We start from the raw sequence: 18,735 nt of genomic DNA, 5'->3' as shown, positions 1-18,735 counted from the left end.
TTGTCCTATTCCAAACTCTCCTTTCACGAATTAGGAATACTTTCACATAAAGTAAAATCATGTAGAAAAAGTTGCTTGTTTTATTAGGCCATTATTTTCTTCACTCTATAACTATTCTTTTAAACTTTTTGAATTATTCGCTCTCTCAAGTTCAAAACATGACACCCCATACTCTATTAATGACTTGTCTCACTAGTCGATAAACTCACTCATAGTAATATTCATATATATATATATATATATATATATAAATTTGTTCAAATCTATGTCCTTCTTAAAATACACACCAATATAATACACTATCTTCCACCATTGATTTAATTTATCGTTCACAAGCCCCTTAACTTACAACTCACGAATTTCCTTATTCAAACTACAATCCAAAAATCCTTCACTTCCATTGTCATTCAAATTGTTGTCACAATTATTTTCTCTTTTCTATTTAATCGATTGGTTCATTCCTCACCAATACCACTCGTAGCTCACTATTTTCAAACTCATCCCTCTCAACATCCTTTTGCAATGGCTTCTTCCTCCAACTCTGCAATCACTGCCGCAGATCTAAGGTATTCTGAACTTTTTCATGACTACAACCTACTTTGCTCTCGACCCATTCATGAAGGAAAATTAGTTCACTATGAAGACTTCATGCTATTTGACCTAGACAACTATCTCCCCGAACTCAAACATCTACTAGGATCTTCATCCCACGCTGCCTATTATCCTGAACTAGTTCGACTATTCTATACAAACTTTTCTACTGATCATGAACAAACCACTATCACCACCAAAATACGCGGACAACTGATGTTCTTCAATGCTTCCTCACTAGGTAGAATTCTAAACCTACCTTCCACCGGCACAGACCTCAACATCATAGTACCAATCGAACGATCGGTACTTCGAAAAATTCTTCTCTGCACCAACTGCTACCCACTTCCCTGGCACATGAGGAATCTCCAACCTCATGCTCAATTACTTGCCCAGATTCTTCTCCACAACATCTATCCCAAGCTTCCCCGCAAGGGATTAGTTCCACAAAAAATCTCTCTTCTTATCTACGCAATTTTTTCTTCTACTCCAATAAACTGGTCCTCCATTCTTTTCGACCTTTTTATTCGTTATAAAAAATTCAAGCCTCTTCTTTTCGGGTGTTTCATAACTCCCATTCTCAAATACTTCAAAGTACCCCTTCACAACGAAGTTATCCTCCATCCCTCTCAGATCCTCGATGCTACCACCTTCAATCTAAGGTCCCTGCACATGTCCGTCTCTGATGAAGAAGATCCAACATCCACCTTCAATTACTTCCCTGCTCTGATGGATGTCCAGCGCTCTCAGGATCGTATTCTTCGCCATCAAGCTTCGTTGCAGCAAACTCTACGAACCCTCCAGTCGGATCAAGTCAACCAAACACATCAACATCCTCCACCTTCGGGATAAACTTTTTTTAGTCTGTAATAACTTTTAATTACTTTTGGTCTGTAATAACTCTCTTACTCTGATCCCTTCCTTTTTGTCTATGACAAAGGGGGAGAAAACCTGTCTCCATTTTTGGAGAAATACTCTCTTTAAACATTTTTCAATATTTTATCATATTATTATTTCTATGCATAATGTCTTTTTGACAGGGGGAGCATATTTTGTCATCATCAAAAAGGGAGAGAATGTTGAGAAACTCTGTTTTTATGTCACATAATATGATACAATGTCGTATTTGATTTTATATGATATGATAATATGTCCTCTTGAAAAATGTTATATTATGACTCAATATGTTTTGCAATAAATCTAACGAGTATTTGATGCAAGGATATCTCACCCAAAAAGGATGGAGACTTTTTGTTCAAGTACAAATAGTGCAATCATACTCCTTGAAGAAAAAGCTTGATGAGCCATGCATTCCTAAAGTTCAACTGAAGAGATCGACTACCTCAAGATGAAGATTTTTTTCTTCTTTAGAGTCATATGTAACAGAACCTTCAGGAACATGCATATTGCATATTACATACTCATTCATAAAACCTATATCATAAAAGTATACGATAGTTTCAAAAAGCTCCTTTTTGAAAACTAATAATTGTACCTCCTTACAACCATTTATGAAAAAGGTATTTTTGACATGATTTCAAAATGTAATAATTGTACCTTACATCATATACAAGACAACATGAAAAGAAATGTAGGAAAAAGACAAAACATAAAATCAGCTACATAAAGAAAAACAAATATAATATATTTTGAAAAGACTCTAGTTACCTTCTTTAAAGAAATGTTTTTAAATATGGAAAAAAGACAAAAACATGAAATCGGCTACATAAAGAAAACAAATATAATATGTTTTGAAAAGACTCTAGTTACCTTCTTTAAAGAAATAATTTTAAAATATGGGTAAAACACAAAACATGAAAATCGGCTACACAAAGAAAACAAATATAAATTATTTTGATAAAGACTCTAGTTACCTTTTTACAAACCCATAGAATGTCGACTTACTTGAAGTCATCATTCTCTTTGTACAAGCATTAAATACCTCCTGTAAGAAATCCTTGTTAATATCCTTCTCAAGAATGTCGACTTTCTTGTAGTCCTTATTCTCTCTGAAGACTTTGAAAAACACAACATAAAGAAAACACTTGACATGACTATGTACAAATAAATATCTCAAAGCACTCATTGTACTTACACTCATTTAAGGTAAAGAAGTACTTATGTACCTCAAATCATTAATTAGAATAAAGACAAAACTACAAATCCAACGTTCAATGTACTATTGTAAGAAATAGACTTTTTACATAAAATATGAATTACCTAAAATATTACAACGACTAAGTGTACCCTATATTTTACTTTTATGGAAAAAGGGATTCTCGAATTTCTCTAAAAGATGTTTTTGAAATGACATAACATTTCACATTTCAAAAAGGCTACGATTTCAAAATGTAACGACTACTTTTTTAAAGCTATATAAACACACTCAAATAAACTATTCAACAAGAGGAATGGAATAGATGTGTGACCTTACAACGAGAAAAATTCTATTCATTATTTGAAAAGAGAGCCTTGAAAAAGAAAAGAAAGAAAAGAGAAAGAGTCAAGTATAGCTCTTTGACAAAGAGTATCTTCTGAGTGACAAACAGAACATTCTGAGAATCCTTCATTCGTGCATTTATATCATTCTGAAGGTTCTATAGGAAGTATTGTAACTTTCTGTTATTCACTGTATTCCTTCTTTGCTGAAAGAAGTAGACCTTTGAGAAAGAGGGTGTTGTCCTTCTCTATTGAGAGAAGAAGACCTCTGTGGAAGAGGGTGTGCCCCTTCTCTGTTGAGAGAAAAAGACCTCTGAGGAATAGGGTGTTGTACTATTTATCCGGTGACTCGGATGTTATAGTGGAAAGCTCAAGTGGTTTGCTTGGGCACTGGATGTAGGTCTGGGTATTGACCGAACCAGTATAAACTCTGTGTTTTATGTGTTGTGCTTTATTGCCTGATTATTTTATTTTATCGATCTTAATCATATTTCACTATTCACCCCCCCTCTAGTGGAATTTCAAAATCGATGTTGCTTTTATATTGTGATTCATTCAATCATTTCTTTGACTTACTTAACCTTATCAGTATCTATTGTTATATGCATCTTGAATAAACCATAGCAAATGTGTGCACTGGCTAACGCAAATTGATATCTTGCTTATAACAATGGTGAGCTTATCATCTGGTTGTAATGAAGATGATCTATCTCAATTATTAGAAAGTTATGGAGAAGTGAATATTTGTACTAATGACGCACCTGAAGAATTGAACATGTGCACTAATGATGCACATGATAAGAAGGGTGCATGCATTGGATTCACTCTTGACTTGAATGTTCTAGCAGAAGAAATGCAATTCAATAATGAGGTAGACGATAGTGACACTACACTTGATAAAGGTGCAGGCACTGAGAATGTATATGATAATACACCTGACTCTGTTCTCGTAGAAGGAATGCAATTTAATAATGAGGAAGTTGCATATAAATTTTACAATGATTATGCCTTAAAATTTGGCTTTAGTGTTAGAAAGTATTCTTGGTCAAAAAATGCACAGGATGTCGTAGTGAGAAAAACATATGTTTGTTCTAAGGAAGGTTGAAAGAAGTCAAGTTAAAATTCAACAAAGAGCAAGCCAGATTCAAGATGTAGATGTCCAGCGAGAATGGTGTTAAGAAGACTTTCGAATGGGAAATATGTAGTTCATACTTTAATCAGTGATCATAACCATGATTTATCTACTTCATTTATGACTCCTATGTTAAGGTCACATCGTAAAGTAACTGAAGCGCATGCTGCAATTGCCGAAATAGCTAATAGCGTCAGCATTGCACCAAGGAAGACATACAATTTGTGCGCACACATAGATGGTGGTTGCGAGAATATGCCATTCATACCTATGGATCTACGAAACCACTTGAGAAGGAAGAGGACAAATAACATGAAGAATAGAGAAATATGTTCTTTGGTTGATTACTTACAGAAGAAATCAAGCATTGACCCTAGTTTCTTTAGTGCAATGCAACTGGATGAAGATGGATATGTTGTGAATATGTTTTGGGCAGATTCAAAGTCAAGAGTAGATTATGAATGATTTAATGATGTGCCTATTTTTTATACGATAGTGAAGATTAATACTAAACAGTGGTCATTTGCGCAGTTTGTCAGAGTGAACCATCACTCACAGAGTTGTATATTAGGTGACACTTTTTTGTATGACCAGACCAAGGAAAGCTTTGAGTGGTTGTTCAGAGTATTTACACAAGCAATGAATGTGAAGCAACCTGAAGTTGTACTTACAGATGGTGATCACACAATTACGGTTACAGTGTCTCATGTGTGGCCAGATGCACATCATCGCCTGTGTTTGTGACATATCTTTCAAAATGCAACAAAGAACATAGGACACATATTTAATCAGAAGACAGGGTTTGACAAAAAGTTTACAAGGTGTGTACTTGATAGCGTAGACGAGGTCACCTTTATGTCTGATTGGGAGAAAATGATTCAGATGTACGACCATGAAGATTGTCTATGGTTACAAAATTTATATGCAGAAAAAGAGAAGTGGGCATTGACATATGGAAGACAATACTTTTGTGTAGGTATGATAAGCACATAAAGAACTGAATCTATGCATACCACACTGAAGAAAACCCTGTATTCATGTTTAAAAATATTTCGCTTCATGAAATAATATGAATTATTTATAGACGGTCTTAGACAGAATGAGCTTGAACAAGATGTGAAATGCTTGAATACACACCATGTAACTTTAGGCATGAAAATATTGATGCGACCTGCAGATCTGTATACACTAACTGTATTTGAATGGATTAAGAAGGAGGTTATACAGGTCATGAATTGCAACATAGAAAGACGTGTTCAAACCGAGAATATGCACAAATACCATATTGTATGGGAGGGCAAAGAGCATCAGAAAAGGCAAGAAGCAAATGTCACGTATAATGTTGACAACGAAATAGTTGAATGTACGTGCAAAAAGTATGAATTCAAAGGTATTTTATGTCGTCATGCATTAAAGGCACTTAATCAAGAGAAGATGCAAGAAATATCTGAGTCATACTTAATGTGAAGATGGAGGAGACAAGCAAAGATTGAAGTGCTAGATACAAATAATGTCAGTTAATCTGATGTTGATGAGAAGTGTCATATAGCCTCCTGTTACCAATAATTGTGTAGGTCATTTATGTATGTTGCAGATTTGGTATCGAAAAGTGAAGAAGCCTATGTATGCATGAAAAAAGCGTCAAGGGAGTTACTTAAAAATGTGCAGTTAATTCACCATCAGTCTGTTGCAACTCATGAAGACCAGTCCAAGAAAATGAGAGCAAACAACTGAGGTGAAAATCATGCTTCCTTTGACACTCATGAGAAGTCGCGTTGAAGCGTAAAAATCATCTTCAACAAGTCAGGAGTAAATATTATAGATTATAATAGAAAAAATCACCTAGCAAAGGGTATCAAAAGAAAACATGCCTCTGATCGTAGTCGTCGGAGGACAAAAGGTGCACTAGAATTGGTTGGCAAGAAAAAGTCTAAGAAACAACCAACCTTTAAGCAAAAGCAACCAAACCCTTTCGCATGAACAAATATGTAATACATTATATTGCTTCCCATGTAAATTGCATTACATGCAGCTTATCAATATCTAACTTGTGTAATTTCCAACATGCAGCAATACCCTATAGACGTAATTTCCAATGTTGTAACCTTCAATCCTCCCGACCAGTTTTTTTGGAATGATAGTTTTAGTTTTACAAGTCTTTTGGTATGTAATCAATGTTGGGAGGATGTTTGCATTTCTTGTAAAACTTAATGTAGTGTCTTATATTGTTCTATTTCATGACAGACTCAGATCAATTCGAAAGCTAACTATGAAACACATAAATCACGTGTGAATTATGTTTAAGTTTTACCATAAAGTTAGTTGTCATGCCTCTTTGCATGACCCAATTTTCATATTGTCGGATTTGTTAAGAGTTTAACAAAACAGGTGGTGAATATGCTTATACATTGGATGGTCTTATTAAGAAAGAGTTTTTGGATGAAGTCAGTTTCATGAATCGTGAGCCACAAAAATTGAATTGTTAATAATTTTGTGGATCATCGTTCATGAAAATGGCTTCATCCAAAAAGCTATGGAACAAAGGAATCACATGTAAACTCTGTTTAATAGTATATCTTTCACATGTATAAATCGTTGTAATATGTATCATTCACATGTATAAATCATTGTCTCATCTAGCCTACAAAGGTACAATTTTGATACCATAGGTAAATCGTCGTTGCTCAGTGCTTATACAATTAGTGAAAATCGTTGTCTCATCTAGCCTTCACATATACAAATAGTTATACATATACTATATCATCCATATTGTATGGGAGGGCCTCTACACCATCCGGTGTTGTCCATTTATTTAGTATATGCAATGTATCGCAAATCATTGTTGTAGTAACATAATACCGATTTGTGAGATATTGTTTTGTTTGTTAATATCATTTTTTAAGTTATTATGCTGCATTTTCGTATCGATTTTTGTAATATATTATGCCATGTGTATAACGATTTGTACAACTGGATGGAAATCACAATGTGCATGAGTACAAATCATGATAAAATTACACAGACAAATCATTGTCACTTCTATAAATCGACATGAAATTCAACAAAAAAATCGAAACATATTCAAAGTGATTTATAGCATGATATTGATTTACGTTTTATATAGAAACAATATTTTAGTAACAGTTGCAAATCGATGAGTAAATCGTGATATTAGATATCGATATCATTCATAAAGACAAACAAAGATATAGCGTTGTCGTGGTAGCTTCTTACATATTAGTATATATTTACAATACATCATGACCAGTGACTGAAATGACTGATTAATAAATGACCGAAAAGAAAAACAATAAACAAAGTCACATAATGTATAAACTTAGTAAAGAACAAATCAAGAATAATTCAATGATACAAATCGAGGTAACTTTATAAATACAAATCAATATCGTTAATGACTGAACGTCTAATTATATTTATGAAGTAACTGCGACAACGATATGTCTTTGTTTGTCTATATGAATGATATCGATATATAATATAGCGATTTACTCATAATGTTTTGCAATTGTTACTTAAATCAATTTGTACTTTACTAAGTCTAAATATCGTGTCAATTTTTGTACACGTGCGTAAAACCCTGCAAAATGTAAAATCCTAATATAGATCTATATATAAAACCCTACCCGACCTGACCCGTTGTCCAGGTCTAAAATCCTAATCTATTTAACCTCTCTTCCGTTTTTGTGGCAGCGCAACTTCTTCTTCTTTTTTCTCCTCTGCCTTCTTCTTCTTCTTCTTCTCTTTCTTCTTCTTCTTCCTTGTATTTTTCTTTCTTCTTTGTTCTTTTGCGTTCCTTCTACATGTGCTTGATAGATGGGGTTTGATGCTGATAACGTAGTTGTTTCACGTCGTGAGAAAAGATTTGTATAATCTTTGATGATGATTATGGTGGTTATCTGCATGATAGATAGGGGGTGATGTTGATGTTCATCTATTTGATCTATTCCTATTATCGGTCCCTCCATTGTTTGCAAACCATACTTCACAGTTGGAAAAATATCTGCCTAATCTTCGATATACTTTATGACAAATACGTAAAAGCGATTTATCATGTAGCCCCTCGGCTCCTTTAAGGGGACGGTGCCTGAGCTTAAGTTGTGAAGCTTATTGCCAAGAGTGCACCAATGCTAGAGTCTCTAAGAATCGGTCTCAGTTCAAGGAAAATGGTGCAGTAGGCTGCCATTACTAATAAACTCATTTTCATGAAGAGGATATATCCTTAGTTGCACATAAAATCACTTTGCAGCATAGAATGATACAACAATGAATGATACAGATGCTTTGGTGATCTCTTTTGTAAAAATGGGAGTCTCTAAAAGATAGATATGCGTTTGACGAAAATGTCCTCTCATAGATATTCTAACTAAATACTAATATTTTTTGTATATGAATGTGGTTGCAAATTATGTAAATAATGTAAATCATGTGGATTTGTAGTTACGAAGTTATGACAAGAACGATATGGCTTTGTTTTTATTTGCAAATGAAATCGATTTGTATTTAAGAATTTAACTCATTTTGTATCATTGAAGTAAAACCCAAAATTCTTAAACTCTCAACCCCAACCGCCCGTAAAAACGATTAGGAAATATCGTTGACATAGACATAGCCCGTAAAAGCAAATCACGATAACACGTAGCCTTCATACGTTATTGTGTAAATCGTGATGGTACATATCGTTCACTTAGACAAAGCTCATTGTCTAAACGACAAACGTCATTGTGTAAATCATGATGGTATAACGATTTACACAATGACGTCTATGTCGGCCACAACTGGATGAAAACCGCACTGTGCATGAGTACAAATCGTGGTAAAAGTGCACGGTCAATGTTTGTGCAAATCGTGATCATCATTTATGAATGTTTGTGCAAATCGTTTCAGCCTTATATAAACGCTTGTTCGATTTTAATTTAAAAAGGCCGATCATTGCAACGCTTTGTTCAATGACATTTGTGTGCTATACTGATTAAAATAGATTTGTACCCTTATAGAATGTCACGTTAAAGAAAATAGCTCATTTCTACTATACACAATGGTAAGCGCTTTTGCGATTTACCTTTATGAAGGGTGAACATAACAACAATTTGCCTTTACTACACATAACAGTTCAACTTATTGGCGTGTTTAGTAAAATTGATTTTTTATTTGTTTTAACCAAGAGAGATTTACATAATTTGTATACACAGTCTTACAATTTTTTTATACAAAATTTGGTTGTACAGTCTATAAAATCTATTACAAGTCGATGCACATCATATTACTCCTGGGGTGGTCACGTCGTTCGTTGCCTTCTAGTTATTCTTGCCGGTTGAGTTTTTTTCTCTTTCGCAATTAGAAACTCCATCAATTTTCTGCATAGTTATGTGCAGAATCCAGTCATATCATCCTGTAACAAAAATGTAATGTGACACCAATATATAAATTAAGTCCTCAATAATAGAGGATAATAAAGAGCATACAACATCGAAATCAGGTTCTCGTTCATTTTATATTACTTCAATATACTTCATTACAAATACGCCACAATCGATGTCATTATTTTGTAAAAGAGCATCGTGTGCTGAGCGAAACCTCCACTCGCCAATGTCGAAGCCCAAAACGTCTTTGACGAATCCCGCCTGTGGTTAATATAGAAGAAAGTAAATTCTTGGCCACCGTACATGATACAATACCCTTATAGATGGAAACTTACCAAATGCAAAATGTCACGATGTACACTAGTGTATAAGTCAAATGAGTTATAGTACCATAGTTGTTTTCTCCATAAATCCATCACGTATAAGACCCTGATGCTTCTTTTTGCTTTATGAAAGATTTTTGAAAAGATTTTTAATTGAAAACAACGTGAAAGTCAAACACCAAAAATAAAAACTAGCTCACACGAGTGGTGGAGTCCGGGTCGATCTCAGGAAATGGGGGATACTTGTATTCAACATGCAACTAAACTACACTTTATTGCCCAAAATAGAAAACTATGAAAAAATAAAACTACTTAGCTATTATATCAAATGTTTACCCTATGCAGAGGGTTTAAAATGGTTTTATTACAAACCCAAAAATTAAATGAAAATTAAATTCCTAATTCTAAAAGAAAAGTAAAAACAATCTTCTATGCTCGTGCCTTATATCGCGTGTCGGATGCGCTCAACAACGTATCACTCGCTTGCTCCCGCTCCATGCCTTCTTGCACAATATGAGCACATGAGCGGCAAAAGAGAACAACTAACACTTATACTAAAAAAATGTAAATGCGGAAATGAACTAACTTCTATAATATGATGGAACTAAGTAAAGGAAATTAAGTGAATTGCAAATAGGCTACTTAAGCAAGAAAAGAAATGCACTAAGTGATTTCTAAATGCAAATGCAGAACTTAAAATGAACACAATGCAATGCCATAAAATGTAACATGTGAAAATTGAAACGAACATCACCGTGAAAATCAAAACTGAAACTGCTGTAAAAAACAATTAGCCGTGAAATTCACTTTGGGGTGAAATATTAGAATGAACTGCTTCTCAACCATGAATTAAAAGAAAGTTGTGAAAATCATTTCACGACAGCAGCAGGGGATGTCCGACCTCTGTAAACACCCCAAAATTTCAAAATTTCAAAATATTCCTTTTTGCCTCTGGCCCCCACCTCCTAAGCAATTAGATTTCTTGGAGTCATTTCCTTGTTGAAGATCTGAAATCCAATTTCAGTTTCTATATTTGACCCAATCTCGAATCCATATCAGATATCCAAATCCAATTCTGAGTCCGGATCTTCTATTTTTCAAAAATTCAAAATTCAATTTTTTTGTGTGGCTCAGGTATTTCATCCAAATCCAATCTTCATTTGAATCCATTCCTCTTATTTCATTTTCTCAGTTTGAGATTCAAACTCGATATTTCCTAAAAATCTTGGATCTAGATCTATTTTCGAAACCCATTTTTTTAGAATCAATTCTGCTATTTCACAAAACCCTTCTTTTGTAAAATCCTCAAAATTCCAAATGCAATATTTTCGTAAAGCTTTCAAAAACCTCATCTAGATCTCATCTCTTAAATCCCTCGTATTCTTAGGTTTTTCTTTCAAAAACATAAAGAAAATTTTCAGAAAATAGCTTCACCCTCTTTTTGAGAAATCTTTGTAAATGAAACCACCTTTTTGAAATTTTTCAAAAAAATGATGAACCACCTTTGAAATTTTTATAACGGTCTCCCCCGTTATAAACCAGTGGAGGGGGAGACCATCTCTCAGCTCGCAACCCCCCATCTCTAATTTCACCCCTCTGAGACCATCTCTCTCACAGCCCCCATCTTCCTTTCCTTCTCCCCTTCTTCCTCTATTCTCTTTTCTTACCTCGTGAAGAAGTCTGATCCTGCAACTATACACGGTAAGTAATTCTACCATTCCCCTTTTTCTCTATTTGTTCCTCCTTTCTGTTTCTTTTTAGAATCTCTGGTTTGTTCTTCACTGATTAATGGCAAGCATCCTTGTAGTATCGATCTGCATATAGCAGCATCGATCTACATGTTGCAATATCATTAGAATGCTTATATTCCAACATTTTTTCCTTCTTTTTTCAATTTATTACTAAATTCCTTTGGCTTATATATGTTTGAATTAAGTCAATATTCCCATCGTCAGCAGCAACATCATAGCTGCAAACCTGCAGCATAGCATCATATGTCCATCATCCTCGTTGGATAAACATCTGCATCAATGTAACATTTACCGAATTCAATCTTGTATTAATTGCCGATCAAAATCAGTGGCTGAACTATATTTGTCCATCTGAGTTTTTCATCACCTAATACATCTCATGATTTCATCATTGCATCGGTTTATATTACATATTGTGCATTCCCAGCATATGATGTTGTGTATCTTCTTCATTAAGCGTTTTTCCCTGCATATGATGTAAATTGGCATTCATTGCATTCTATTCATTGATCATCGACCTTAAAACCTCTTCGTTCTGGTGACAAATTCTAGAGATCAATTGAGATAGATCTGTCAGCCATCGATATGTTGGTAAATCTTTGAGGTACCCACGCATAATGCTCATGACTCTTCCATGAATAGTCTTGAATACTTCATTGGATGGCAAATATTCTCTATGGTATTTGCTCCCAAATTCAAACCAGAGTGTCAATAACTTTGGCAAGGCCCGAAAAAGGTGCTTATAACCCCTATAAAGACCCTTTTTGCATAAAAGATCAAGACACCAGAAAGATAATACCACCATGGTCTTTCATCATTTTTAGGACACACAAGTCCACCACCAAGAGAAGCCGATGACATGATTCTTGAGCCAGGGTGCCCGCCCTTCAATGCTTCATGTTTGTCCTCCTATCTCTCCTTAGCATCAACAATGTAGTGAATCCATCTAGTGTAGAGCAAGATAGTTTTCACAGAATCTTCATTTTCTCTTGATGGCTGAGTATACAATACAGAAGGCAAGTTTGGTGGGAGAAGGGAAAGATTAGCGATGGATGAACTTGCTGTTGCACCCATAATTGTCGCACCAGCAGATAGTTCTGCATTCTTTCCCATACATGTAAGGTTCACCGCAGCAAAAACCTTCAGCAATGTGAAGGTTGTTAATATTTTGCCTCTCAAGAGAGGTCCCCCACCAAAATTTGCGCACCATACACAGCTGATTACAGAGAATTACCAAGTGATTTGATTTTGATTTCATCTTCTACCACATGCATTTTAATAGATGCAGCCCCATTCACTGCATATATTTCCTGCCTACATGATACATTAAATTAGATTGGTTACTTACTTGCATATCAACAACACCTCTGCATTTTACATTTGCATATTAACAATATAGTTGCATTTGCATACCAACAACCCCTCTACACCTTTGTTGTGCATTTGCATATCAACATCTTTTCACTTTACATTTGCATAACTACTGTAGCACCTTCACAATTTGCATTTGCATGTCAACAACACACCATTTACTGCATATCAATCCCCAGCACTATCGGCACCCTCCATCACATCACCAATCACCGTAGTGACCATTTTTGAAAATCAATTTGTAGAGATAGATTAGCAAATCAAGTTGCAGTGTTGTGTTGCTGATTCACTGTTTTATTTTGCTGAAATCAGTATACTGGGTGAGATCCTCAAAGTGTGCCTATGATTGCATTCACTATAATACACTTTGATAGACTGATTCAAAAATCAGATCTTTGATTTTACTGAGAAACCCCTTTAGGTACTGGTTTAAAACCAGAACTTGATTCATTGTAAAACATGCGCCTTGTTATTTTAAAATCAATTTTTGATTTTCTACATACCTTGCTCATTGCATCATATCATCTATATGCCGCAGATGCTGGTGATTTTTCATTGATATTCTAGCTCATGGTGATGTGTAATTTTGTATCTTAATCATGCTTGTGTATATATATATTCGTATTAGTTGATTTATCATGCCTACTCATAGAATGTACTATGCTGTTGTGCTAAATTGATTTAAAATTTTCAAATGGCTGGGTGTTGCATGTTCTTAGTCATCTGCATATAACATTAGTGTATAGTATGTTCGACACTTCATTCTTAAACCCATTCACTGCATGTTTGATTTCTTTACCTGCGTATCACTACTTACATGTGCTTCCAATTTTATATCAGTCACTTGATATCATTTGATATTTGCACAACACCCACTTTCTCCAGCAGCGTAGAGTGTGCTGACAAGGTGGAAATATTAGTTGAAGGAGAAAATAAGATGTCTGACAATAAGGAGATAGTAAATACTTAGATTTCTGAGTTTTCTGATGGTGATCCTATTCTAAGTAATAGGAATTCTGTGAACTACTCTGAGTAAATACTTGGAAAATCGATTTGTCATTCTTAATTAGTGTCCACTTGTTGTTTGATATTCATACTAATACCAGTATATTACTTCACCTACACATTACATGCACCTTCACTAGCATTTTACAACACTTTCATAAGTTGTTGTAGCTTCACTAGCATTTCACGACACTCTTACATGCTGTTGTAGCTTCACTAGCACTTCCACAACAAATCACTTGATATTTTTATATCATATCACTCGATATTCTCACCATATGTCCTTTGAGTTCTCATAGTATATCACTCGATTTCTCATATCATGTCACTTAATCCTTTTTTTTGGCATATCATCTGATTTTCACGGCATATTAAGCATTGCATATGCATCCCCATTGTGCATATACATACACAATCACAGTTCAACAAACCATGTACATTTCTCATTTTTGCATATAGGTATGCATTTCTTCATAAGCATTGCATATGCATTCTCATATGCATTTTCTTTCACTAGCATAAGCATCACACTTAGGTAGATGCATATGCATTTCTCATTTAGCATAAGCATCATAGGTAGATGCATGTGCATTTCTCCATTTGCATAGGCATTGCACTTAGGCAATTCCATATGCATTTCTCCATTCGCATAGACATCATACTTAGGTAATTCCATATGTATTTCTTCATTTGCATATGCATTTCTCATTTAGCATAAGCATTGCACTTAGGCAAATGCATATGCATTTCATTCGTGTCTTAGGCATTGCATCTTCATTAACATATGCATTTCCATTATAGTATAGGCATAATCATATGCATATTACTTTTAACATGCTATTTTCAATTTCTTTTCTATATTTTGCATTTCTTTTGCCTTGTGTTATCTTTGTTTGCAGGTAAGCATGGGAGATCCTGATTTCTTTTCTTAGACTAGGAATTTCAATAATAATTTTATATTAATGAGAATTTCTATTCTTCTGTTTAGATTAGAATGTATGAGCATATAATTGCATTTTAAATTCTCATAGTTGCTTGTGGCATTTTCCATTTACCTTATTTTTCAAAAAAGCACTGTGGAATAAAACGAATGGCACGTGAACCATTATAATAAGAGGTAAATAACCTTAAGTAAATGATTCACATTTATGGCCATAGTCAAAATGCGAATAATACTTAGGATTTGTATCTTTTATGGAATAAAATTTTGAACTATACTTTAGGTCCTTTTCGAAAAATATCATATTTTCCAAAATGCATTTTCCTCTTTTATCAAAAGTTAAAGTAAAGATTAAATCAAGATATATTTTTGGCCATAGTGTGATCATTGCAAAATTTCTTCTCTTCTCTTTGTGTTTCCCTCTTTTCCTTTCTAACCTCTATTCCCTTTTTTTGAAGGGGAATAAAAGATAGAAAAGAAGAGAGAATGAGAAAAGAAAGAAGAGAGAGAAACTCCTTTGCAAAGGTCTCACTTGACCTAAGTTTTGAAAAATATTTGAAAATTGCTCGCCTCCATTTTAAAATTTTGTGGGAAAATAGAGAGACATGATTTGCTCGTCGATACGAGGTTCGACCATTCCTGGCACCTTTACCAGGGGTAATCGAACCAAGGATCAAATTTATGCCTTTTGCTTTGCCTAGATATTGTCTAAGAATTTATTCTAAGTCAAAAAAATGCAAAAAGAATCATGCTTATGCAATGCAGATGCAAGGATGTATGCTTTTGAGAAAACAGTTTAGAAATTTGGGATTCTCCCAGTGATTCTGAAATAAATTTGATAATGGAGTGAAGAAATGATTCAAAGGTTTGAAAATCGATTTGAAAAAGTTGGATTTTGAATCCAACTCAGAATTTGAAAGAGATCTAGAGGAAGAGACTTGAATTTCCAAGTCTTGGAATAATTAGAGTTTGGAAAATAGATTTTGATTTGAAGAAATAAGAAGAAAAGGAGATTTTGAAACTGAGATAGAATTTTTGAAGTGAAAATGAATTTTCAAAGTGAAAATGAATTTTCAAAGTGAAAATGAATTTTCAAAGTTAGAATAAACTTTGAATTTTGATTTTGAATCTAGGATTCGAATTTTGAAAAGGAATCTTGAAAGGGAATTGAATTCCAGATTTAAAGTCCGAATTTAGAATGAATCTTGGATCTAGGTGGAATTTGAAAATAGAATTTGATTTAGAATCTGGATTTCATGATGGATTTGAATCCGAGATATAAGATCCTAAGTGGAATTGGATCCAAAGTCTGGAATCGAAGATGGAGTTGGATCCGAAATCTGGAATCCTAAATAGAATTTGGATCCGAAGTTTGGAATCCAAGATGGAGTTGAATCCAAAATTTGGAATCCTAAATGAAATTGGATCCGAAGTCTGGAATCCAAAAAATGGAGTTGAATCTGAAATCTGGAATCCAAAAAATGGAGTTGAATCCAAAGTCTGGAATCCAAGATGGAGACTAGATTCAGAAATCTGAATCCAAGGTGGAACTGGGTTCTAAATCTAGAATCCAAGATGGAATTGGATCTTGAAAATCCAAATGGGACTTTGAAGATGGATCTGGGTTTTGAAAACCCAGATTGAATTTAAAACTTAAAGAAAATCGAATCTTGAGATTCAGAATCAATCTCAAAACCTTGATTTTGAATTAAGAGTCAAGACTCAATCTTTAGATAGAACTTTGGAGATTTTGAAAAATAAAGAATAAAGTTTGATTTAAAGTTTGAGTTTAAAATCAGAAGATGAATCAGGAATTTCAAAGTTAAATTGAACTTTGAAATTTGATCTGGATATTGAGTTGAATTTAAAATCAAATCTTGAGAATAGAAATGCATTTGAATTTTCAAAGTTGAATTGAACTTTGAATTTGGATTTTGAATTGGAAATTGAATTTGGAATATAGAAGTGAATTCTGAAATTTCAAAGTCAAATTTAGACTTTGAAATTAAATTTTGAATTTTGAATTTTAAAGTGAGATAGAAAGATGAATTGAAATAGAAATTGAAGATTGATTTGAGAAATGAAGAAGATATTTGAAAATATATGTCAAAATCACTTGGATTTTGAAAAAAAGAATTTTGAAAATATGATGTAATTCTATCCTAAATGATGAATGAATTAAAAGAATTTAAAATTGGTTTTGAAAAGCATATTTCATTCTTTAAATGAATTGAAATAAGATTGAAGATATAATACATTTCTGACTATGGTCATAAAATGTATTATATAATAATCGTATTTAAATTCAAGTGAAGAATAAAACATATTTTGGTACCTTTATAGGGTTTAAAATGAAATTAACTCTCAATATGTTCTGACTATGGCCATTGATATATATTTTGAATTAATTTTAAGTTAAACTCTAATAAAGGAAAAATATTTAGAAAAATATGATGATTTTAGAAAAGGATCCAGTGTGGATCTAATGTTATTCCATAAAAGATAAAAATCATAAGTTTTGTTCACACCTTGCCTATGGCCATTGATTCAAATCATCAACTTAGGATTTAATCACCTTTTATTAGAATGGTGCACGTGCCGTTTGTGTTCCCATTGGTGAAATTTTTGCAATGAAAGAGGAAAATGATATGAAAATAAGCAATTTCTAAGATATGTATGCTCATACATTCTAATCTAGTGCAAGGAATGAAAAAATCTCATTATGGTCTAGCTATTACACCATTGAGTTGGATTTGATATTACAATTTTCAAACCAAGAAAGAGAATAGCATTTTCCGTATATTTCCTGCAAAACAGGGTTAGTATAAAGCAAACTCTGACAGATACATGAGGAAACAAAAGATATCCTATGAAAACCCAAACAACCATATAAGGAGGTCTATATCCGAATATACATAGGGTAACAGGGAATGAATGTTGAGATATACGGCTTCCTAAGCTAGGGATGGGAATGGTTGCTAAATACATATATCACATCCTAGAAAGATGAACTCTAAGGTGCCATGTACTATCTCAAAGAAGGGACATTATGGTAATGCACAAGGTAGGATATACAGAGTTTTTAGAATTGATAACAGTGGGGGTACGTGAATGCGCATGCTGAAAATGGTATCTATGGGGTGGCCTTACCATTATGTGCTGAACATACAGCTGGGTATTGTTATGGAGCTGGTGAAAATATGTAATGGTGATGTAGAAGTGTAGGGTGCTGCTGACAGCACAGTGAACATGCTGAAAATGAAGTGGAATGTGATGGCATATACTGTGGTAGGCTGCAGGTGTACGTGAGAAATATGGCTAACAAAAAAAATTTACAACAAAGGATACTTATGAAGATGGAAATATGCTGTGTTGTGACTATACGGGGATCATAGCTCAAAAATTTCCTTTTTGCAGGATGGAATCCATTTCCTAACAACTCGGATGTTACTGCAAATGCTTCAAATGTTAGCTTGGTATCACCATCATCTGAGACATGACAGACAGGGTAGTCCCTTGCAAGGATGGACAAAACAGTGCTGACAGTAACCGATGGAGATTCCTTCATGGGATCTACTGTATTGATATCAATATCAACAGGCCTTGATGATTGTTATTACTTCTATACTTCAATGAGAATTAATCCGGGTATATCTCCCTTTTGATAGAGGGTCGTTGGGAAACTGGTCCAAAATCTCTGACAATCTAAAACATAACTCATGAATGACAGAAGTAAGCCACAACCTAAATATATCTGGAGAAATCTGTAATGGGAAAGGAAACCAAGGACCACAAGATGCAA

The sequence above is a fragment of the Nuphar pumila genome, chromosome 2 (genome assembly GCF_984573655.1).
Source record: "Nuphar pumila chromosome 2, dmNupPumi1.hap1.1, whole genome shotgun sequence".
NCBI classification, from domain to species: Eukaryota; Viridiplantae; Streptophyta; class Magnoliopsida; order Nymphaeales; family Nymphaeaceae; genus Nuphar; species Nuphar pumila.
This window is presented reverse-complemented; position numbering follows the sequence as displayed.